Source organism: Anolis sagrei, chromosome 3 (assembly GCF_037176765.1).
Source record: "Anolis sagrei isolate rAnoSag1 chromosome 3, rAnoSag1.mat, whole genome shotgun sequence".
Lineage (NCBI taxonomy): Eukaryota > Metazoa > Chordata > Lepidosauria > Squamata > Dactyloidae > Anolis > Anolis sagrei.
The window spans coordinates 79,179,409-79,205,482 of record NC_090023.1 but is presented as its reverse complement, the minus strand read 5'-3'; the positions used below and the strand labels follow the sequence as shown (position 1 = coordinate 79,205,482).

The 26,074-nt window shown below is 39.8% G+C and overlaps 1 long non-coding RNA gene across 1 annotated transcript in view; it reads left to right on the top strand.

Moving 5' to 3' along the window:
- Positions 1–2,604: 2,604 nt before the first annotated feature.
- Positions 2,605–26,074, top strand: part of LOC132771774 (uncharacterized) — a 34,396-nt gene continuing 10,926 nt past the window's right edge. Inside the window, exon 1 of the long non-coding RNA XR_009631116.2 lies at positions 2,605–2,886. This is a non-coding gene — a long non-coding RNA (uncharacterized lncRNA). The remainder of the gene's footprint in view (positions 2,887–26,074) is intronic.

Sequence of the window (26,074 nt, the reverse complement as noted above, 5' to 3'; positions counted from 1 at the left end):
TTACCTCTCCGAACATATTCTCCCCTACGAACCATCAAGATTATTAAGATCATCTGGAGAGGCCCTGCTCTCTGTCCCACCAGCCTCGCAAGCACGCCTGGTGGAGACGAGGGACAGGGCCTTCTCGGTGGTGGCCCCGCGACTCTGGAACTCTCTCCCTCTGGAGGCCAGAACCGCCCCATCCATCCTAACATTTAGGAAACGGGTGAAGACGTGGCTGTGGAGTCAGGCCTTCGATGAATGAGACAACACCATAGGACCCTGGATGGAAGTTGATGTAGATCCATCTTAATAGGACGACTGACCACTGTGGTTTTATATATAGTGTTATTTTTAAGTTGTTTTTGTAATTGTGATATATGATATTTTAATGAGTGTATATGTTTTTTATGGCTGGAAACCGGGCTGAGTCCCTCAATGAGGTTGAGAAGCTCGGTATAGAAAACTGTGAAATAAATAATAAATAGCAAACTGGCAACCAGTGGAGTTGGCACAACAGAGGAGTTGTGTGCTCCCTGAGCGCTGCTCCCGTTCGTAACCTGGATGCTGCCCATTGGACCATTTAAAGCTTCCGAACAGTCTTCAAAGGCAACCCCACAAAAACAGATTTAGACAGACAGACAGACAGACAGACAGACAGATAGATTCTGCTTTCCTTGCATTGATGTTTATTTTTTCTTAACTTCTGAATAAAAAATAGTGTTTAAAGGAAAAAAGGAAAAGAGTTCCTAGTATTTTTTCAAGGATAGCCCCAAATCATACCTCCTGGAAGCTTCTGCAAACATGATTTACTGATTTTAGCCCCTTCTCAAAAAACAATTTTTCAGTATGGCATGGGAAACCATTGTGTAATACAGTGCAGAATTGTTTTTGTGCATAGGGAATCAAAATTAAATGTGATATTCTGGCACTATGAAGCCACAAAAAGACAAAAAATGATATATATTTTTCCTGAGCAGATAAATCCAAAACACATCCAGAATTCTCTATTTCTACAGCTAAGCTGTATAGTGCCTCTTCGTGTTGTTTTCTCAAGGAAAATTCCTACAGACCAGAAAGAAGATGAACAACAATAGTGAAAATAAGCAACCTTTGTACAGCTGACCTTCTGCTGCTTTGGACCAGGGAGTATCATCTGCACTGGCAAGCCCCATCACTTAGGATTGTGTCTCTTAAGATGTGATGCCTCTGAGCAATGTAATTTATATTTCATGCACAATTGAAGCAGCTAATGATATAACTCTCTAAGGGGAAAAACAAGTATTTGCAGTGTTAATTACATTGCAGTTGCGTTCCTCTTGCTTCTGCAAAGTCCGTTAAGGGTTACATGCCAGTAAAAAAAAAGGGGGGGGGGGGAGATGCATGTGGGATATACAAAAAGAGATTTTCTATTAGTGCCTTCAAAAGAGGTCTATTTTCTAGCCTCACATAGTACTAGAGCTTATTTTCTGTTACCCAGCACATGTCTGCAGTTTCAAATACACTCCAAAGAACTCACTGCATTTCTCATGATGCTGGAGATACTTTTTAGGTCATTTCCTAGTACTGATTTGGTGCTAATTACCCCTGAGCAAGTTATTTCCTATAACCTTCTGAGATTACTGCAACCCACCAGAGGCTTAGACGTGATAGTGATTGTTCAAGACAGCCTTTGAAAATCTGCTTGTGGAATATGTCGTATTACAATTCCCATCTTCCCCATCCAGCAAGGTCACACTAATTGAAATCAATAGAATTTGTAGTCCATTACATCTCACTCAGTGTAATTCTACTTTTCTGTTAGAACAATGAAAGGGACCCTAAGACAGTGCTATTCAAAATGATAGATCCTGGACCACTGTTGGTTCATAAGCCATTGTTTGCCCATCCCCAGTGAAGTTTCAGGAAAGATAAAAACTGTAGCCCTGGCATGATGAAAAAAGTAATTGCCAGTTCCCTACATCAGAAAGCCTGAGAAGCACTGGCCCTAAGAGAAGATGCAGTTATCTCTGATCAGTGGTGGGAGATAACAGGGATTTCGCCATCCCAATAGAAACTACACACTACATCCTCCAAGTGCCAATCCAGTCATTTTCTCTGAACAGAGAGAATGTTCTTATCCAGTGTAGCAAAGCCTTTGGGGTACTCCCTGACTCCTGTTTGCTGTTCACCAGATGGGTCCTCTGAGGCTCAAGGAATTCTCATTCTTTTTAGTCTTTGGAGTTTGTTTTTAAACTCCAAAGACTAAAATATTTATAGAATATTTGGTGAGGTACCAGTACTATTTAGCAGAGAATGCTAAAGGCTTTGTAAAACTCCAAATCCTATTATTCTATAGCATTGATCCATGGCAGTTAAAGCAATGTTAAACTGCATTAATTCTACAGTGCAGATGCACTATGAGTGATTTCTTAGATATTTACATTTATGCTAATTTTTGTTTCACTTTACTTTTTTCACTTTGGTCTATTGCTTTAAAGTTTCCATGATCTACATTCTATTGGTTAAGCCTAACTAGAGTAGACCCACTGCATCGATAAGCTTTGCCAATCTGTTGATTTATTGTTTAATAATTAATTCAGTTGATGTAGCCTAATAATACTTTTTTTCCTTGTATTTGATGGTTTGTTTTGTGAACTACCCAGAAACCTTCAGCCACATAAGATGATCTATAATGAAATGTAATAATTAAGCCACTAAATTAAACATGTGAAATATCCTCTGTCTGAAGAACCATCTAGTCAACATCCTGATGAAGATAAAAGGTTTTTAAAAGGTAAAGTTGGTGATGTGACAATCAGCACTAGAGATATTCCTGGGATTTGCTCAATCCTGAAACCTTTGGAAAACTCTACTGCTTTCTGAAACAAAAGAAGCTTCCTTCTAAAAGCAACAGAGCTGAATCTGGTAAGGCTTGGAGGAGGAGGAGGGACATGAGAGAAATAATAAGGAAAGAGAGAGAGGGAAAGAAGGTGATACTAGGCTTGTACAGTGGTCACAGAAGGACAATCCTTTACACAAAGGCAAGCAGGCAGGCAGGTTGGGTTGGGGGGCACAGGAGCAATGATCAGGCTGGACTAGAGAAGGGAAAGAGAAGGTGGGAAGTACAGAGCCCCTTAGTAGGCTTCGCAGAGCCTGAAGGGGTCCACAGAGCATACTTTGAGACCTGCCACTGTAAGCTATACATTTGTAACGACCTTAATGCATTCCAGCCTAGATCCAAGGAGTCACAAGTTTGCCCACCTCTGCAAGAAACTACTAGGAAGCATTAAGTGTTGGTCTGCCAAATGGGAGACTAGAACTTGCTGCACAGAAATGACAGCAGAAATAAAAGGGTATACCATGTATAATATTATTTCTTAAGTACCACTTTCAGCTCTGAAACACTGATCTGGTTTGCATCCAGCCCCAGGCAGAACAGATATTTAGAATCTATTCTGAGGGAGACGTAGTTTTGACAAGTTAATTTGTGTGGAAATGACTATGTGACTGAGAAGTAAGGAAAATACATAACTTGCTTATGTGGTTGTTGAAACCCTGTAAGAAAAGAACAGTGGAAAACTAGGCAATGTCTTTTATATTTGCTATAGTTGTTGAGTAATAATACAATACCCCCCGCAACAATTCACAGATGAAAACTGAGCCACATGTAGCCAAGCAACATCCAGATGGCAAAGGTTATAAACAAGGAAAAACATACATCCCAGGAAACGCTGCAGCAGTTTCCTTTTGCTTGAGCATTTTACAAAAGACAAGATAAATTGAGTGCAAACTACATTTGAAGTTTGAAGTCTGTTTGCACTGTGTGATTTCAGCATCCGCAAAAGCCCCAGGTATGGAGACTGGCATGTCTAGCTTTCCAGAAGGTTGAATGAGAAACAGATGGGTTGAAAGCAAAATCGGAGGCTTATTCTCAATGGCCAGAGAGAAAGCACTCCAAATTACTGACATGCCGCAATTGCAAATACAGAGCATTTTATTTCATTTGACAGCTATGCAAGAAACCTATGCCAGCTCATGATTAGCTTAGAAACTGTACAGCTAGGATCCATATTCTGAGTGGTCCAGGACTCTGTCCTACATCATTGCCGGTTGGCTCTTCATAGTGACAGGAAATTTAATGAACTTTCATTGGAGCATTTGACATGTCAGTCCATTTATTGATCCACCCAGGAGAAGGGCACAATTGAGAAGGAATGTGGTGTGTCTGGTGATAATGGGATGATGGCTCCCGATATCTCCAGCTCTGGTGTGGACAATGGTATTAGGCTTGACAAACAATAGGGTGCTTCAAAGTGTTGGCCAAATCAATGGGTCTTTCCATAGGGGTCTGATACAGAGACCTGGAAAAGGGAGCATTTCCAGGCTATCCCAGGTTATATCAGTTAAACCAGATAAAGGGGACCTAAAGGTTATGATGAAAATTCATTGTGCATACCCCTCCCATTCTTCTCAGTTTATTGTGTCAGAATTGTGATAATTTCCTCTGGGTGACGGTGAGGTGAAGAACCATTCTTGGAGTCATCCACTGGCGACCCAGGACAAATCACTTGTCTCATCTGTGAAAGCTATGATGAGGGGAGGATTGTTTATTCTGCTGTTTGGAGGATGGAGATCTTAGATACATATCCCCAGATCAGGCAATTATAGCTCCTCTGCTATTTTCTACAAGACAGGACAATGCTTTTTGTGCTGTGAAATGAAATGAACTAACCTTCCTTCTCCCCTTAAGAGCCTGGGACAAGTGCCTCATTTTGTACCCATTGGTTTTTTTCTTCCTAAACAAGCAGCTGATGACTCATAGACCAGCATGAGTCCACAGACCACGGCACTGAGCTGCACTGATATAGGATTCACAGCCCAATTTGAGAGTTTCTGATTAAAATTTGCCCAGTAGGCTTTATAGCTACATTAAGGAATTGGACTTGGATCTCTGAATCCGTAGTCTATGACATCTACCATTCTGTACACCACTCCAGAAATACTATATTTATCATGCCGCTTTAATTGCATAGTTATTTTGCGAATAGAAAGCTGGGCTATTTGCCCAAGGTCTGCTCCCTGAGCTGTGGAACTCCCTGCCAATAGAGGCTAAGCTGCCTTGTGCTTAACATTCTTCTATCAGAAGGGAAGGGGCTTTTTATTTGGACAGGCTTTTAGTAATGCACTGACTGCTCTAAAAGGGATTTTTAAGAGATTGCTCCTATACTTTTGAATGGTTTTTCCCATTAACAGTGTTCTGACATACAATTTCTTGTGATTTAGCATTATAAATTGTTGTTTTGTATACTACTGGTTTATCTTGTATTGTAGTATATTGTATGTTTGTTTTATTTTATGTGTTGTTTTAGGCACTTTGTGCCATGTGTAAGCCACCCTGAGTCCCTTCGGGGAGATAGAGGTGGGATACAAAAATAAAGTAGTAGAGTAAAGTAGTAGTAGTAGTAGTAGTTGTTGTTGTTGTTACTTTTTCTGGTGGGGTTTTTTTTGTTTTTTTTTTTGTTATCTATACCTTCCTATAATCATGTTGTGAGTGCTTGTTCTGGAAAAAAAACATGTATATAAGTCAAATACATATAGACAGACATCTCTTCGATACATATAGAGCGCTATGAAACTACATTACAATTGTTACTACTGCTATTATTGCTGCTGTTACTAGAGCTGCCATATTGTTCCATTCAGTGAATGGTATTCAGTTCTGTCATTTTTCAGTTCCTATGTTTTCACTCAACCATGAAGGAGGCAAAAAGCCCAGAAATCCTATTCATGGTATCCTATTTCTTAATGATCTACGGAAAAGCCCAGAATAATTTTCCTATCCCTGTCTTGACAGAGGTGATCACTGTTATATATGGATTCCCACTTTGTCAAGGGAGGAAACTGGAAGCATGTGTCACACCAACTGGCAGAAGGCACAAGCAGCTAACACCCAGAGAGTGTGGTCCATTGTCTGATGAAGCATTCGGAGTGATTTCTCCATGGCAACAAAACAGACCTGCCAATCATTTCCTCATCTCTGTCTCCAGAACCTTTCTATTCTGCTTCATAAGCAAAAGTTCACCCAGACCCACAGAGCTATTATGAAAACAAAACAATCCCTGTCCCATGGATTTCCAAAAGAGAATGTACTAGGAGGGGCTTTTCAAAATGTATTCTTCTTGTCATAATGAAAAGCTTGCCACATACTTTTTTTAAAAAAAAGTTAGCTTCTCAAATTAGCAATCTAGGCTTGTTATTATTTCAGAGTAGAGAGCACATGCATTATACTTGAGCCTGAGGCCTTAAATGGGACAGAGGCCAAACTGTACTAAGCGATGCAGCATACTCTGCTTCTCCCTCCCTCAAGCAAAAGAAGGTCATCTCTGTTCCCTAAGGTTTTATTGCCCTTGTCTGCAAATAATTTTAAATAAGGGCTGCATTTTGAACTGAGCACAAACCAGCAGCATTGGCTCCACTCATGGCCAAACCAGACAAGACACCAGCAAAAGGCTGGCTAACCTTTGCTATTGCGAATGGTAATAAAGGCAAAGGTTGGACCGAAGCCCCTGTGAAGTGTCTGCATTGGGATGGAGATACTTAAGAGCCTTTGACTGTTTCTTCACTCATTTGAGTGAAGGAGAATGAGATAATTTATCAGAGCCACCTCTTCCACTAGGCCAAAGGAGGCATCTACTGTTAGCAGTCAGACTCTCCAGTCTGGCACAGCAAGCATGTGGTTTCAAAATAAACGCAGGCAGCATTCTTCTAAGGTAGCTTTACTAAAACGTCTATACACAAAGAACTACATCTTGGAACTAAAGATGGCGACGGACACACAGTACAAGACAAGCAGGCAAAAGTAAACATCCTGTTCTTCAAGCTGGGTAACTCCCTTTTTCTTCCCTGGGCAAAGGAATTTCTGTTATCTCTGTCTCAAGGTTCTTTCTCTCTCTGCCTCTTAATAACAATTCTAACACACAGCTGAATCCATCTTTGAAATGCAATACTAATACATTGTAATACATTATAATACTAATACGGACACATTGAAAAAACATACATACATATGAAATAACTATAACTACTCTGACATCTACCTCAGTTGACCCAGCATGAATTTTTTTTCGTGTCAGGAGTGACTTGAAAAACTGCAAGTCGCTTCTGGTGTGAGAGAATTAGCTGTCTGCAAGGACATTGCCCAGGGGACGCTCAGATGTTTTGATGTTTTACCATCCTTGTGGGAGGCTTCTCTCATATCCCCGTATGGGGAGCTGGAGCTGACAGAGGAAGCCCATCCTCATTCTCCCTGGATTCGAACCTATGACCTGTCGGTCTTCAGTCCTGCCAGCACAAGGGTTTAACCCATTGCACCACCGGGGGATCCTACAGCATGAATAAAAGAGTGGCAAACTGTTTGGGAGCAGAGCTGTGTGCTTCCATTTACTACCTACCCTGTGTTTTGTTTTGTTTTTATTTACTTTATTTTTATCTTTTTGCCTCATGCAGGGACTCTGTACACCCAAGCTATGTTTAGATATAGTGGGAAAACTGTTCTGTTACCTATGTCAAAGAAAATTTCAGCCAGCACTCCCATCAGTGTGGAGTGCAGTAGGGAGTGGGCTATCTTGCCCTTTGCCCCTAGAGCAAATGTTTTGGTCAGTGCTTTGCTTAATAAAATAACATGCATCCAAATTTCCTGCCAGTTACTAACTTATGGGCAGGAAGAGTATTCCTTAACCACTGTCAAGCAATTCAGGCCAAAGTAAAAGGCTCATGTTTTTTCTGAAGGCTTGCTGCTTCTCACCCTGCATTTTAATGGTGTCGCTTTCCTATGTGCAAATCAGCTGTCATCAGTTATGGAGATATATGTCTGTTTGGAAAACAGTCCATGCTGAATTTATGCTTCGGCTTGAAGTTAACTGAGAAATTGCTTATGTATTGCCAACAAGGCCTAATATCGATTACCGAACAGTTATCATCTGACAGCTGTTCGGTGACCTGTGGTAATATAAATTAATCAATGCTTGTCATCAGGAACCACATCACATTTAACACTATTGTTGATAGCAACAATGAAAGGAAATGAAACAGTAAATGAATGTGGCTGTTGAACTGGTACTCTTCGGACATTTCCAGATAAAAGTGACTGGCACATTGGTTATCATTGCTGCTTCAGGCAGTGGCAGAGAGGAAGGAGTTATTTCCTCTAGAACAGTAGTGACACTTGGGGCAATGCCACTGGGCATGCTACTAAGTTCTATAGGTGTCAATCCTCCCTGCTGGCTGGGGGATTTGTGCAATTGTAAAGGAGAGACCCTGTCTGATCTTGGGAGATAAGTAGGGTCAGCCTTGGTTAATACTTAGATGGGAGGCCACCAAAGAATACCAGATGCTGTAGGTTATATTTCAAGGGAAGAAATGGCAAAACCAACCATGAGTATTCCTTGCTTAATTAAGCCCATTGATACCCCTGGAAAGCTGTGAGTTCTAGTATTTGTCCTTCCCTTTCTGGGCCTTTGAGAAGCAAATTTTAACACCACAATGTTGACTGTAGAGTTCTTCCCCTTGAATGAAGTGATCCTTCCCTCTCCTGCATTTTGTGACTTCCTTTCCCCAACCTGATCTGCTTTCCTCCCCCCTCAATTTAAGTGGAGGGGATAGGAGAAGCAGTGCACACACAGCAGTAGGGGGGAAATGGACAGCGAGGAGGGCATCAGAAGGAAACTTCAATATCTCTGCCTTTTGCTTCTGCATAGTGTGTGTACTTTCAAGTCACCTGTTGGCTTATGGCACTCACATGAATTGCATAGAGTTTTCTTAGGCAAGAAATACTCATAGGTGGTTTTGTCAGCCCCTCCTCCTGAAATATAACCTACAGCATCTGGTATTTATTGGTCTTCCACCCAAGAACTAACCAGGTTTCACTCTTCTTAGCTTTCAAGATCATGTAGGATCTGGTGTATTTAGGGTATTTACACCTCTTGCAAGGCTAGCAGAAAAAGAATAGGCATGTGTGTAAGCAGCTTCTTGAGATTCTCTCTATGTTGTTTCAGGGGCTGTTTAACTGAGGTCTTCCCTTTAAGCCACCAGACTCTCATGCAAAACTCCAGTCAGTGGACCTCTTTCAATTGTAATATGCCTGACAGGCAAAGTGAGAAAGCTGGCTCAAGTGATAGGTGAGGCACGCAATTGTGGCAGAACTATTGGTGTCATTGTACACCTCTCTAAACAAAAGTCTCTTATATTTGTGCAGTGGAAGTTGCTGTCCCACTATACACATAGAAGTAAGTGCCAAGTGCCAGTAAAATAAGACTGATGAGCCATTAAATGTGGGAGAGGAAGTGAACCATCTTTCCTTCCAGCATAAAAATGTCTCAGGACAACCCTGCAAAATGCAAAGGACTTTGATCACGGAGAACCTTACTAAGACTATCTAGTTTTATAGTATTAGTACCAGCTAATGTGCAGCCCAATCCTTCTTTGGTCTGCATTTTAAAATCGCTCAGCAGCCCTGAACATTAGTGTGCTGATGAACCATTTGAAACTAATTCAGGGTTTGATGGTTGTAGATTCCAATTGTTTTTAATGTGTTTTACCTTGTAAATATTGACTACCACTTTGCAAGCTTGGCTTCTCCATTTAAAATCTTACATTTATTATGTCTTAATGGTGCATTAATTTTATTTTATTGTACACTGTCAAGGGAGTCTGGTCTCGAGTCAAAAGGCAAGGTGTGCATATTTTAAATGAAATAATTAATTGTGAAAAGATCCCCAGCTTGGCTAGGGAGAGAGATGGGATAGAAATTTGTTTTAATTTGTTTTAAACTGTCATTGCTCATTACTGACTATAGAACCATCACAATCTTTCCATCGAGTGTTGGATGTGAATGGACATTTTTATCTCTCACTTGAGGAGCAATATAGGTCATGAACATCTATTATGGCAGTCCAGAGTGGCTGGTGGTTCCATTTTGATGGTCAGGGAATCTATCTGTGGTTTCAACAGCACCATCTCCATTTGCTATACTAGATGATACAGGAGCTATCCAGTTGCTGAATCTATGTCGGGGAATAGGACTCAGCACTTGAATGGCTCCTGAAAGAACCCAGAACAGCTGTGGCAGTGCCATTATTAAAAGCAAAAGGTGGCTGGTAAAACTGAGGGTGGATTCCCTGTACTGCAATAAGATAGTCACCAGCTGCCTCTGCTGAAAATGGAAAAGAAACTCTCAGAAACCACTGACCTTGAAATTCTTGCCAGTCATTTTTCAGGTGTGCATAAGAACCCAGCCATTCAGCTTCTACATTTATACATTCCTCCCTTTCCTCTTGATGAGTGACAGTCTCATCATTTAGAGATGGCTATTTGGATGAACAAGAACAAAGGGCATGCAGGTATCTCAGTTATGTCTTACTTTCTTACACTCAATCTACATTTCTAGTTCTACCTGTACTGTTTAAAAAACAACTGTTTCTAAAAAAAAGTTTCATCTCTGTAATTGATATGTCAAGGAAATGTTTGTGTAGCAAGTATACCTTGTTAGAAAAAACTTTTCCTTATTGCAACTTGAATTTACTGTAGTTTTTGTACAAAGGGATGTTGTAGCACCTTGAGACGAACTAAGAGAAAGAAGTTGGTAGTGTACACTTTTGTAGGCATAAGGTGCATCCATATGGTAGAATTAATGCAGTTTGACACCACTTTAACTGCCATGGCTCAGTGCCATGGAATCATGAGTGTTGTAGTTTCACAAGGTCTTAGGCTCTCTATGTCAAATTATGCTGGTGCCTCACCAAACTAGAGCTCCCATGATTCCATAGCATTGAGCTTAAGGTGGTGTCAAACTGTATTAATTCTATACCATAGATGCACCGTTAGGGTCCTTCCACATAGCCATATAACCCAAAATATCAAGGCAAATAATCCACAATATCTGCTTTGAACTGGGTTATCTGCATCCACACTGTCATATAATCCAGTTCAAAGCAGATAATGTGAGATTTTACACAGCTGTGTGAAAGGGGCCTTAGTCTACTTTCTCAGGTGGGTAATCTCAAAAGAAGACTAAAAGCCCTTCCACACAGCCATATAACCTAAAATATCAAGGCAGATAATCCACAATATCCACTTTGAAATGGGTTATCTGAGTCCACACTGCCATACACCCCAGTTTTGATTTTATACAGCTGTGTGGAAGGGGCCTAAGTCTACAAGAGCATATTCTATAACTTCTTTCTCTCAGCTAGTCTTAAAGGTGCTACAAGATCCTTTTGCATGCTGATACTCCAGACCAACATGGCTATGTTTTTGAATTCTGTCCCCATATAGTTATTAGAAGCTGCATATTTTTTACTCAAATTAATTAATGTGAGTTATTTTAGATTAAACATATTTAGATTAAACATATTTAGGTAGACGTTTTGCTGTTAAATATCCCAGTGTTTTTCTTCAGAAATCTTAACAGGTGAGACACAGCTAGCCCACCTAGAAATATACTTTACCACTTCTGTGTCACCATCTTGGATTTTTTTCTGCTGGTGCCAATACTATCTACAACTATTTTTTTTAATTTTAAAAAAGTGAAAGGAATGGTTTGAAAGTTTTTTGCCACACACGTTGGTTGAATGCTGAGATCAGGAGAGCTGTATGTCGAAGCTCTCAATGAATGTGAATTGTTTGGGAGAAAGTGCCTCAGAGAAGCAACAGCTGTGACAGGAAACACTCAGAAAATCCTAGAAATATAATTATAGACTTATAATTGTACCACTGGAAGGGATCACAAGAGTCATCTAGTTCAAACCATTGCCATCGTAGGGAAATGAGGTGCACCTGTCGTATTTCATACAATTAAGTAAGCATCTTGTTTGTGCAGTGAATACACACAGAGAGATATCTACTGGAAATGCTGGATTGAGAGGGAGAGACTTCAGGCTGTTTCTGCTGGTCTCATGCATGGAATTGCATCTTAAGAGAGACTGAAAGATGGGGAAATAAAGGAAGGGAACAGAGAGACTGCAGAAACGTCAATGTTAAGCAAAAGGTTCCCAGTGATTCACTGTCTTTTTTAGAACTGGAAACAGGGCAGTGCATTGTAAGTGGCTATAGTATACAAATAGGACTGAGGAGACCACCCAGAATCAAATCCCCATTTATTCCTTGGACTCATTGAGTTAAACTAAATTGCTACTACCAACTAGGGCAGACATATTGAATCAAATGCTGAATAGTAAGTCAACACTTTGGTTAGTTCCATTGATTCAAAGAGAGCGCTAGAAATTAGATTTATCCCCTTCTTGAAACGGCTGAATTAATAACCCCAGAGTTCTTCATGCATGCACTTACAATGGCCCTATTCATTCAACAGCAGCATGTTAAAATGGAACTATACCTAGTGCTCTCATTGTTGTGTGGCTTCAAGTTATTTCTGATTTATGGTGACTCTAGGGCCACCATATCACAGGGTTTTCTGGACAACATTTCTTCAGAGGTAGTTTGTTTTTGCCTGTCTTGAGAGAGTGTGACTTGCCCAAGGTAACCCAGTGGTTTACCATGGCTGAGTGGCAATTCAAACCCTAGTCTCTAAAGTCGTATTCCAGTAGTCAAACTACTATATCATGCTGGCTATCCATGTGCCTAGCCTACCCAATTTCTCATTTCATTGTTCCTCTCAAGTGGAAAGCAAAGCATACGAAAAGGAGAACTCTGCCAAGGGTGGATGCTCTCCAACAATAAAAGGTCTGCACATGTGCAGAAGTTATATGTTCTCTCCTTGATGAAGAAATATGATTGTGATGCAGCTGCTGTGAACTGACAGTTTCTCTGGTTGGTTGATATTTATATTCCTTCCAAATGTGTCCATATGGGACTCAAGGACAAAACAATAGACTATCAAATCAACAAACAAAATCCAGTAAATAAAGCAAAGTCCCCCAAGTTTGAAGAACATGTTATTACTGAGTTGATTATACAAATATATTGTTACACCATGCTTTCTATTGTTGCATTTGATACTGATCTAAATGGGGAAATTGTCTGGGATGAACTGTGGGTTGTTTTGGGTTTTTTTTTTATCCCTGCTTCCTTTGCTGCACCAGGGAAAAAACCACAACACTATTCTTGAACCCTGAGCAACTGCAGAACATATCCTATCACACTGGTGTATTTCCATTAGGCAAGTAAAAATAGTACAGCTAGGACAGAAAGGCCAAGGCTACAATCATATGCATTTGGGATTAAAGCAAGTTGAACACTGGGAACCTATCCTTAAGCAAAAATACACAGGACAAGAGATACATAGCTTGTTTTGTGCACAAAACCTTGGGAATAATCTGGCAATACAGCAAGCAAATGGGAGCACACTGTACAAATATTTTGCAGAGTGGATGAAAACAAAAATAGAATTAAAGGTAGCCTTGTTGATCCATTTTTTTAAAAAAAGCAAGGCAATGAATCAATAGTTTAAGGATCAGCCAAGAAGCCTATCTATCAGAAGGCTTCCGTATCTGCTATTTATCTGAATCTTTCTGTGCCATTCTCGATACTTAAGCAAAGCACAGCAGTAAAACAGAGCTTGGAAATAACAACTTACAAGTAACAATGTTACTATAACTTATTACTTTTGAGTTAACAAGGTTGCACCAAAGTCACATTTTCAAAATAACTTCATGAGTAAGTCCAAACTTAATAAGTAAGCTTCTTGTACCTTGCAAGTGTTACTTTTAAAGTTTTAATAGGAATTTTTCACATTTTTATGTCACTTTTTTCAATCCTAAGTTTTTTCTTCTCAAACACCCCCCTTTGTATCCCCTAGGCCTTTCCCCTTGTCTGAGCTCCCTGTTTTGGCTGGTAAATTTCTGCTCCAAGGCCCCCTAGTCCTAGCTGGCAGTTTTCCGCTCCAGAGTCCCTTCAAAAGAAGATGTAACTTTCCACTTCTCCCTTCCTGCCTGGCCTCACAGTCCCCAATCTGTATTTAAGGACACTGAGGGCTCTTGATTGTTAGGCAGATTGCTATTCATTTTGCCTATTTGCAATTACTTTCAAATATCTTCCCATTTTTGATCATTAAAAGATGGAAAGTCAAGCAAGCACAATGTGTACACCATGTGTGTTTCAACACAGCTTACTCCTAAGTAATGGCATAAGATAGATTTGCGGATACACTACAAATTCAAGGATTGAAAAGGATGCAGTTAAGGTAGTTAAAGAGATATCAAAGTCCTATAACTGTGCAGTGTAAATACATCCCAGGTAATGAAGATTGAGGTCATATGCCTGGTGGTATGCAAGGAACCATTGTTCAGATTTATTTATTTATTTAGTTAGTTAGTTAGTTAGTTATTTTTGCAGGCTCTTGAGTGCCTTCTGTGTATTTCTCAAAATTGAACCAAACAAAGTCAGCAGACTAAAGCAAAGCTAAACAAAATTTGCTTTCTTTTATCTAAACCCAGTTGCTACTATAAAATATAGTACAGAAAATCCAGCCTGATTTATTACACTGCAAAAATGTTGTCTTTGTGCAAGGGACATCATCATACAGCACATTTTGTTTTGTTGAGTCTCCACCAATTTAACAAAGTTTCTGCCACAAAAATAAAGTTTCTGGAGTAGAACAACTATTTTCAATGTAAAGACTACACAATTAAACAGGAAATAACACTTTTAAAGTAGAAACAGATTTTCTTTATTATTAAAAATGTTGCTTATAAAAACTTTGAAAATTTGCCAAAACTGTGGATAAGTGAAACATTCTGAAATTTGGTGGGCTAACAGTGGTAAACATGTCCTACCATTGTAGGGTTTCATCACAATAACTTTAAAAATGAGGGAGATAGGAGTCCCTGAAGTGTCCCCAATTATAGTAATTTACTTATGAGCAATTACTGTAATGAAATACTAACGAAATTTTGTTAGACACATTATAGTAACAAAATTTTTGCTAAGTATACTTTAGAAACACTTTAGAAATGAAGCGTCAGCACACACACACACACACACACACACACCAGTTTTGTAATGATTTTGAACCTTTTTTAAAAATTGATCACACATCCATATTAACAATGACTGGCTGGGAAATTGATAAGCTGAAGTATTTATTTATTTATTTATTTATTTGCTATATTTGTATACTGCCTTTCTCAGCCCGTGGGCGACTCAAGGCAGTTTACTGAGGCAAGATTCAATGCCCAACAACATAAAACATTTTAAAACATTTAAACATTAACATATATAATCATCTTAAAATCAATAACATATAAAACATTTCCGTCTTCTAGTTAAAAACAAAGTCCAATCTCATCATCCATATTCCTATGTCTGTTACACTACCTTAAAGATTTTCAAATGCCTGCTCAAACAGCCAAGTTTGAACTTTCCTCCAGAATGTTAGCAGCAAGGGGGCCAATGTCCTCAGGGAAGGTGTTCCATAGCCGAGGGGCCACCACTGAGAAGGCCCTGTCTCTCGTCCCTGCCAAACGTATTTGTGACGCAAGCAGGAGTGAGAGCAGGGCCTCCCCAGATGATCTTAACATCCTAGTACAAGTTGCATAGTTGTTTTTCCAGTCTCAGAGTAGAGATGCAGTGAACCATGTTCTTGGAAACTAGTCTAAAATAACTTAATGACAACAGAGCAAACAAGGTAAGGCTTCTTACTAATCTCTAATCTTTGTGTACAGAAAGTGCTTTAACAGAGGGGACAAAATAAACCCTGGTAATTTAAGAAATGTTCATGGAACAGTACCACCATCCAAAGAAGACTTTACTTTTAGAAACTTTTCTCTCTTGTCTTTAAGTATAAATGACCAGCATCTACACTGTAGAGTTAGTGCAGTTTTGACATCATTTTAACTGCCACTCTAATTTCAATGCTATGGAATCCTGGGATTTGGGATTTGGTGAGGCACCCACTTTTTTGCAACAAAGACTAAAAACCTTGCAAAACTACAGCTCTCCTGTTTCCATAGCATTGAGCCATGGAAATTAAAGTGACATCAAACTATATTAATTCTACAGTGTAGATGCAACAATGAAGGCAGCTGTCATATTCATACAGATGAGAATTATGAGTCAGTGGCAAGAAACAATTGAGGAATGAAGAACTGCTTTTTCCAGTTCTGAGGTGACTCAGAAAATAATTTTATTTCAAACAATACACAAAAAACATATTATTTATGCTATTACAACATTGTTAAATAGATTATTGTGTTAAAGCTGATGCTGAATTAAAACAGTTTTAAAACCGCTTAAAGGTTCATTAGAGGAAAAACAAGAAGGACAGCCTCCCTCATTAAAGGCTCTTTTCTCAGCAGCCAGTACGTTACTAAAAACCTCCCTGTGGTCCTTTGCCTGTTGTTCAAAGGGCAATATCTAAGGGCCCTTCTAGAGAAGCCCTCAGGTAAACCCAAATTAATCCAGAATAAACTAAGATTAATTAGACACCTGGAAATCAATTAGACACTTGGAATGATCTGGACCTTAATGTAAGGTCCAGATCTTTGCAGGTGTGGGCCCTGTGAGGATTGACTCCCAGGACTGCTTCCATGATCCTGGAGATCAATCCCCACAGTGATCCTAGTTCTTTGGGCCCCTGAGGTTGGAAGGAGTAGGATAGCACCCCTCCCCTCCCCTCCCAGTCCCACATTTACCCCTCAAACATACCTGTGTGACCTGGCTACATACTTAGACCCCTCTGTCAAAAGCTCCCGACACATCTTTCAGGTATCTGGAAGTTAGAGGGAAAGTGTCATACTAGATGTTTTGTATGTTATTGTTATATGGTGTTCAGTTCGTAGTTCTGTAGATGTTATTTTTTGTTTGTCATGTTTGTCAGTTTGTCACGTCAGTCACAAATTACAAAACACAATAAAAATTAAAAATAATAATAATAAAGCTCCTGACACATCGAAATGATGCATTGGTAGGTTGGGGGAGGGGGGAGGGGGAGAAGGAAAAAACCTCTTGACTCATCATTTTGACATGCCAGGAGCATGCAGTCAGGCCCCTCAGGTGAGTTAGTGGGCAAATGGGAGGCTGAGAGCTGGCTCCGTGCCCTCCTGGGTCAACCTCTGGGCATGGAGCCAGTCCCCCTTCCAGGAAAAGTCCAGGGTTTGGGGTGGGTGTGGGGACTAAATCCCAGACAGAACCAGGATATAATATCCCAGTTCCCCCTGGGATTTAGTCATGTCTGGAAGGGCCCTAAGCATCCCTTGGAAGGAAGTTCTACAGCCTAGGAGCAACCACTGAAAAAGTATTTTCTAACATCCTGCCAAAATGGGTCTAAGAAAAATTAACATAGGCAACCTAAAGGGATGTCATACAGCAGAATATCAGACTGTGCCTCGGCAGAAGACTCTGCTGCACAAATATTTGTAGTTTTTTAAGGCTTTCCCAAACTTAGTAGATACATTCCAAATATCATTTAAAACTAGTTTTATGTGTTCTTCCTCATGAAATAGAATATTTGACTACTTGCTTCCCAGCCATCCCCTTTTGACACAGGTTGCACATACTGCATTTGGCTATTGTTTCAACCAAACATATTCAAGAAGGTAGATGTAAAAAGGTCCAATTTTCATGTGAAGTCAGAAGACTGCAAAGGAAATGTTAGACAGCTTTAAGGTGTGTTTCCATGTGTCTAAACTAGCAGAATCCAATCCCACCACATGAAGGAAGCTGTGGTTTAATTTTTCTATGGTCATAGCCCATCTGGTGAATTTTTTAACATGGGCTCCAAATCTGATCTAATGTTGGAATTTAAGCAGGATGAGCCCTAATGAGAGTTTGGAGGGGAGACCACCAGTGAATACCAGGTGGTGTAGCATCTATTTCAGAGGAAGGAACTGGCAAAACCACCAATGAGGATTTTTTGGCTAAGAAAACTTTATCAAATTAACAGGGTCAACAGGCATCTTGAAGGCACACATATACACGCATATTTGAATTGTTTTGCAGCTGTGTTCAATATACATTAGTTATTCTGAAGTGATGCTAAGAATATTGTTTGGAGTACATTACAATACATGTCATTAATTTCACCCTTCTTTTGAGCTCTACCAGTGGGTGAAATATAGTTTAAAACACAATATTGTGTTTAACATAAGACAGAACCAATGTTTAGCCAATTTCCAGACCTAAAATCCCTCATTTAAATATCACCTCTGAAAATAACCTAATTCAAACCAAAAATTTAAATAAATTGATGGTATTACTGTGGAAATAGCTGTTGTTGAACCCATTGGTATTTTTTTCTCACAAAACATCTTACCATCTGACTCCTTTTCTGTGAATTCCACTCCTTTGTCAACATGTTTGCCAGTATACTGCACACCATTAATTAGAAAGTTGCAGTAAAATTTGACTTTATTTCCAATTGTCCTAATCATACTTATTTCCCATAGTTAAAATTCATATAAAACTGTTCAACAGACTTGAAAAGCTGTAGGTATGTGCAGCATCCACAGCTGTGCTTGCCTGATAAATAACCAGTATGAATATCGGCAGGAAGAATCATATTTGCGACAGCCATTTCTGCTACATGAAAAGGAGCCTAAAACTAGCAGCTTGAGGGGGAATGTGTGCTAATCAGGCAAATTTTGAATGGAAGACCATCGAGACAGTTTTTCTACACCTGAACAAAAGAGCTATCATTCAACCACAGTTGCAAGTTGTGCAGGAAAATCTAGGCATCCTGGTTTAATCTGGTCTGACTAAACTTTCCCTATTTCTCAGAGTCACAATCTGGAGAAAGCAGAAGTTTTAAAACTAGTTAACCTTAACAACATGAAAAAGTGTTCAAATTTCTCCAAATCTGGTGAGTACAAAGCTCATACTTACTAGTTTTTTCTTTCCAATATCTGGAAAATTATTGATTGACACCACTTCAATTGCCATAGTTCTATCTCACTGGATTCTGGGATGTGCAGCTTGTGACTCCAGATCAGGATAAACATCTCACAAAACTACAAATCTCATAATTCCATAGCATTGAATCATGGTAGTGTCTAGCTGCTGTATGGATATAGCCTGAATGACATTCTTCCTGTTCTGATATTTTTCTTGTGAATTTCAAGCATTAGCTGCTATGTTGTCAACCTGCTGTGGGACATTTTTCTGTTTTTAGAGTGTCCAGCATAGTTTAGTAGTTGGAGTGTTGGACAAGGACTCTGAAAATCAACGTTTGATAACACCTCAGCCATGGAAATCAATGTGTAACTTTGGGCAAGTCACACACCCCCAAACCATCCCTGACCCAGTTCTGCCAAGAAAAAAACTGTGATTATTTTTATTTATTTATTTACAACATTTCTACCCCGCCCTTCTCAACCCCCAAGGGGGGACTCAGAGCGGCTAACACTGGCAGCAATTCGATGCCACAATATTACAATATAACAACAATATAAAACCATAAATTCACAATAGATTAAAAACAACATTAATTATACAGTCATATAGCCATTTCCATTATCGTAACAATCATATGGTCCAGTTCAATGTCCAAAGTGCTGTTGTGCCTGCTAGCCAAAAGCCTAGTTCCAAAACTGCAATTTCAGTTTTTTCCTAAAGGAAAGGAAGGAGGATGCCAATCTAATATCACTTTGGAGTGAATTCCACAAGCGGGGGGTCACCACCAAGAAGGCCCTGTCCCTCGTCCCCACCAGACGTGTTTGCAAGGCTGGTGGGACTGTGAGCAGGGCCTCCTCGGTGGATCTTAAACTACGAGGCAGAACGTAGATGGAGACATGTGATAGGGTTACCATAGAATTGCCATAAATTGGTTGAACTCCAATTCCCAGTTGATTGAAGACCAACGTTATCTTGAGGGATGGCAAGTTGAAAAGATGAGAAGTCAAAAAAGAGAAATGGAGGCAGAAGAAAGATATAAATTCAAGATCTTCCTTTAGAGTTAAGGCATTACTTCCTTTACTTCATAATTATAAATCTAATCTGATTTCTCCTTGTGCTTGGAATGTTCTGTCTCTCAATATCTATATTTCCTTCTCTTATGCAAATTGTGAAAATATTTATCTCCCCTAATTGTTTGAGATGGCACGGGTTGGGGGTCTGGAATACATTCTTCCTTACTGCCTTTTCTCTCTTTCCCTCCTTTCCCTCCTTTCCCCAGTCACTCCTCTATGTTTTTCTGGGTCAAGCACTATAAAACTGGTAGTCTGCAGAAAGAGAATTGCTTTTGAACAATATGTAACATTTCTTAGAAGTGTAACATATTTTATGAAAATTACTATGATTTTTCTAAGGGCCAGGTTTAAGGAATTTACTTTAAGTTCCCACACCAAAAGAAAACCACAGGCTATTCCAGGAAGGGGGGGGGGGTTCCATTCCAATGTGGTAACTACTGCACTGAAATGGGACCACTCCACCACCTCCCAAAAAGCATTAATTTTTTTTAAAAACCTTACTGGGTCACCATGAGGCTGCTCCAGGAGATGGGGAGGGGGAGCAATTTGCCACTTCCCTGCCTTCTGGCATGTCATTTCTACATGCCAGGAGGACTGCCGGAGCAGCCCCATGGTGACCCAGTAAGGTTTTAATTTTTTTAAGGTTTTGGGGAAGTTTTGGGAAGAGGGTGGTTGCCATCTCACATCTTTGGGTTCCAGGAGCCCAAAAGGTGTGAGATGGGTTTGGGGAGTGAGCCCTGGGAGTGTGTCAGGAAGGCCCAGGTCTAATGGGGTATCTAATTAATTCAGGACAAAACATAGTTCTCCTGCTCTGTCCCAAATTAATCCTCTTTTACCTGAGGCATCATTTGGATGGCTCATGTAAAAGTCTGACAGGGCCTGCATTTTGGTCCCTGTTTGGAAGGGTCCTAGGTTCTACTCTCCTATTCACTTGTCTGACTTCCTTCCTTCTTTGATGTGTGGTGTGGTTCTATCCTTTTTTGTCTTTTTTCTTTTAAAAAAATGGTGTTTAAGTCACAAAACAATGTGAAGGGGTCACCTTCTCCTCACCTCATCTTGCTGAGAGCTTGACCATATAAACTTATGAAGCACTCTCAATGCCTGAAGTGTTCGAGGAAATGATGGTTTTAAGCAAGGCCCCACCCTCCCAGGCCCCTGACCTCATAACTCGCAAATGACAAGGGGACTAGAGCTTGGCATAAGAATGCCCTTGGATGTTAAAGAGCTAGACTAATTGTGCTCTTGTTTCTCCTGTGCAAATATGTCTTAAAGCCCAACAGCTGAATGTACTATTGCACAGCAGCAATACTTCAAAAATCTATTGTTTTATGTAATAAAAGCAATGTGAATTATATTTAGTGGTCTAGGCAATGGTTATCGCAAAGGAATGAACACATAAGCCTGTTCTAGTTAGTCACAATGTGAATGAGAGCCCTGATTTTGCAGAATTCTTGCTTACATGAAAAGCTCCAGACAAACACATGGTGCCCCCCCCCCCCCCCCGCCACAAAAAAAGCTTATTTATTTCAATTTGAAGAAAGTAATGAAGGGGGAGGCTAGGTGCACCTATGTTTCAAGAAAGTGAAGTAATTCTTGAATAGTTATGCTTTTAGGAATTGCTTTTCTCTCTGAAATCTGATTTCAAAGAAAAGGGCAATATGGCAGCTCCCTTGTATTCAACCACCAACAGCTTGTTGAAATGATGTTCCTTACATTTTATGCAAAGGACATCATTATATATAAAAGGTTTTGAGTGGCCACATATGGGGTCCTGGAACTAAACCCTGGTAAAGATCAACAGCCTATTGTAAACATTTTCTTTAAAGTTATCTTCCTCAGATAAATTGGATAACCACACTGTTTAGAGACACTGAAGGCCCTTCCTCACAGGCTCAAAACCTGTGATGGATTTCTAATTAACCTGAGGCATCCAAACGATGCCTCAGGTTAATCCGGATTAATATAGAGTAAACTGGAATTTTTAAAAATCTAAAAATATCTGGACCTTACTGCAAGGTGCAGATCTTTTCAGGTGCTGGGCTTGTGGGGATTGACTCTTGGGACCATCTTCCGCAATCCTGGGGATCAGTCCCCCATTGCCATCCCAGTTCCTCATGTAAACTTTTTGCCCCCAAGACCTCATCAATATGATGAGATCCTAAGTTTTCTTGCCCTTTTCTCATACAGGCCCCTGAGAAAATGGCTACACATGATTTCACTGCTTACATTAAATGCTACATATGTTTTCTGGGCATATAGCAGAAAACACAGGAGCTCATTAACAACTCTTTAATACTCATTTGTCTTCAATATAAGTAATGTTCTCTGCTTACCAGTGGCTTGCATATTTTAAGGGCAATTTTAGTAGTGATATAAATTATTTTTAATACTCCTTCAGTGTATGTTCTGGAGCAGTGATATATATATATATAGAGAGAGAGAGAGAGAGAATGTATTTCCTCTCCTCTTGCAAAGTGTTTCCTTTAAAAGGTACTGAAGTGCATCTCTTTCAGAAAGAGGATTTCACTGAAAGCTCCAGCAACCAGGCCAATGTTCTTCCCTTTATGCTATTGAATAAGTACCCTTTGCACACATGGTAGGGATTCTGCAGAAAAGAAGTAGCAACTTCACACTTGCTGAGAAATTAAACCTGCCCACAAAATTCTACTACTTTAGCACAGCATCTCATTCTTAAGGCACATTTGTCATTTTCAGCTGGCTCTTGAGCACTTGTGAGAAATTGCCTTGTCTGCTGAAGTGGAAAGATCTCCCTTCCCCCAGCACAGATATACATATATTTCTCTTGGAGATGTAGCAGACATCTCCATGTAAAAGAAACCTGTCAAATTAGCATCAACATAGATTGGGGGGGGGGGGGGATGCAGGGGGATGAAGGCTATGCAAAGCAATAAGGACATGACTGAAATGTCTTTGTAGAACTTGCCCAAATGCATACTTTTTAATCAGGACTGGCTTCACCTTTCAATAATTGGGCCCATCGTTTGTCTTCCCTCTCTTATCTGCATTAGGTTAGGTAATTCAACAATGTAGATACTGATTTCCAAATTTTTGGGAGCTACTCATTCACTAATAGATACTTAACATTTCCTTGCAATTTATTTACAACCAATATTTAAGAGGTTAATAAATGAATTAACATCTCAGTGTTCTCTGAATTTACCACTTCTTAACCACAGCTAAACAGAACAATACAGGAGCCCCGGTGACGCAGTGGGTTAAACCCCTGTGCTGGCAGGATTGAAGACCGACAGGTTGCAGGTTCGAATCCGGGGAGAGCCTTGATGAGCTTCCTCTATCAGCTCCAGCTCCTCATGCAGGGACATGAGAGAAGCCTCCCACAAAGATGGTACAAACATCAAAAACATCAAGGCGTCCCCTGGGCAAAGTCCTTGCAGAAGGCCAGTTCTCTCACACCAGAAGCAACTTGCAGTTTCTCAAGTTGCTCCTGACACGACAAAAAAACCAAAACAAAAAAAACCCAGAACAATCAAACCATCTGCAGCTCTTTTCATCCCCAATCAAACTGACCATGCTAATTCTTTTACAATGGCATTTCTATACCATCCCATTGTGTTCGTAGTTTTGCAACATGAGTATTGCCTCCTTTTTCTGTATGACACAAGACCTTATTCATAGCCTATTCATTCTGCTATGTTCTTTGGCCCACTATTACTAAGATGAACTGGTCACAATTGTTTTACCTGAGGATGGGGCAACTAACTTAATCTGAGATTATTATTGCTGGGAGTCTCCTATAATCTTGCTTAATTTTTTGTTTATTAGGTTTCATAAGCAAATTGCATGTAATGACCCACTCATGCTCAGGTTGAATTATCTATGCCCAATCTTTCATATTGATTGCATTATTCATTGCTGTGTTACTACAGCATCACTTGCATGTGCTCATACTAGAATATTTCTGAGCAGCATGATGAATCCAGCACATTTATCCATTACATCAGTTAACAATAAGAGAATGGCACACTCCTACATGCTGGAGATTTCTGTGCTTGTTGAAACCTGGTGGTTTCAACAAGCCTTTGAGAATGACCAGTTCTGGCCCAACCCCAAACATTGTTGAATATGGCCTTATGCATCCTACTTATTACCCCGGTCATCCTTCTAATAGGCCCTGGAAATGAGCAGCCACAGACCCGTACCTGCTATTGCTGTTAGCCTGTTATAGCACCATACCTAATTCCCGGTCCCCTCATATTTTGAGTTTGTACTAGCTTTGGCCCGGCCTTCTGAACAGGCAGGATTATTTTAATATATATGTGTTATTGTGATTATTTTATGCTTATGTTGTTTTGTTAATTTTATATTATGCTGTTTACTCTGTATGTTTTGATGATGTTGCTTGGAAACCACCCCAAGTCCCCCTCGAGGAGAAAGAGCGATATATAAATAAAGTTTTTTATTATTATTATTATTATTATTATTATTATTATTATAAGGATATATGATGAAATATGTTTGACCATATCAAAGGACATTATCTAACAATATCATCCCATGTGTGACTTCTCAAAAGTAATTTCTGTTGCCTTTAACAGGATGTATGCTCAGGGAAATGTGTACAGCTTTATTAAATCTATTTTAAATGTTTGTATCCTACCTTTCCTCAGCAGACTAGGGCATCTAACATCAATACAACTGAAATATTACTTGCCACAACTATTTAACAAATACAACCTAATATATGGAAGAGTAGTTTCCAAACTTGGGTCACAATGATATTTTGAAACTACAACCTCCAGAAACCCTGACCATTGGCCATTCTGGATGTTGGTACAACACCTGCAGATCTGAGGTTTGGAACCACTGGTACAACTTCCCAGCCTTATTCCAACATCTGGCATACAACAGTGATCAGCCAGATGTTTCTAGAACAGTAACGCATGAAGGCAGCAACCATATCTTCCAGCAATTGATATACCAGGGCTTGCATCATATAGCTTGCTAGCTCTTTATTCCTTCTCCATTTATAATGTACTAGCTGTACCCACCACACGTTGCTGTAGCCAACCTTCCCTTTCTCTTTCTCGCCTTCTTTCTTTCTCTCTTTCCTTCCCTCCCTCCTCTTTTTTCTTTCCTTCTCTCTTTCTTTCCTTCTCTACCTCTTTCCTTCCTCCCCCTCCCTTTCTCTTTCTCGCCTTCTTTCTTTCTCTCTTTCCTTCCCTCCCTCCTCTTTTTTCTTTCCTTCTCTCTTTCTTTCCTTCTCTACCTCTTTCCTTCCTCCCCCTCCCTTTTTCTTTCTCTCCTTTCTTCTTTCTCTACCTATTCTTGGACTGTAACTCCCAGCAGTCCTCCTGATTGATCTATCTACTTACCTATCTCTATCTGATCTATATAGCTTATCTATCTGGATGATTGCTGGGAGTTTCAGTCCAGGAATAGGAAATTGGAAATATGTACGGATTGGGATGCTCTCAAAGAAATCCAAGAAGAAGCAAGTTTGCAGCTTGGAAGCAATGCATTTGGAGCATCCTCCTCCCCTAAAGGGCCTGGTCCAGGGGGTGCTGGAAGCTTTCGTTTTCATGCATGCACTGTATTGCATTTAGTTTTTTGGGTTTTTAAGTCATTTCCGCTGTTTTTTGGGAGGGGGTTATTAATGATGGTCACTCGTTGGTCTGTTAGGGGTGTAGTGTCCATTTTTTTGTCAATTCATCCAGTGGTTTTTGAGTTATGTTAATCTCACAAACAAAAATTACATTTTTATTTATATAGATTTACTGGATTCCATAGTGTCTTATAAAGAACTTGAAAATCAAATACAACCTTTTAAAACTCTGACATGGAAACACAACTACAACAAATAGTTGTAAGTATCATAACAACTCCATATTATAGTCCACTAAATCCTTTGGAAAACAAGAACAGAATTAGCAGGGTGCCTACACAATTACAACAAAGACACCCTGACAAATGCACTCCATTATATTCCATAGATAAGACATATTACTGTGTAATCTCTGGAGAAGTCACTTTATGATTACAAGTAGACTGGATAAACAAAAAAAAAAACATCACACTATGTAATTATAGCACATTGATTCCATTTAAACTGACATTGAAACATACTATGGAACATTGGGGTTTGCAGAATAGGAAGAGGCATTTAAAATCCACACTCAGAGAGCAATCGTGCCTCACCAAACTATAAATCCCAGAGT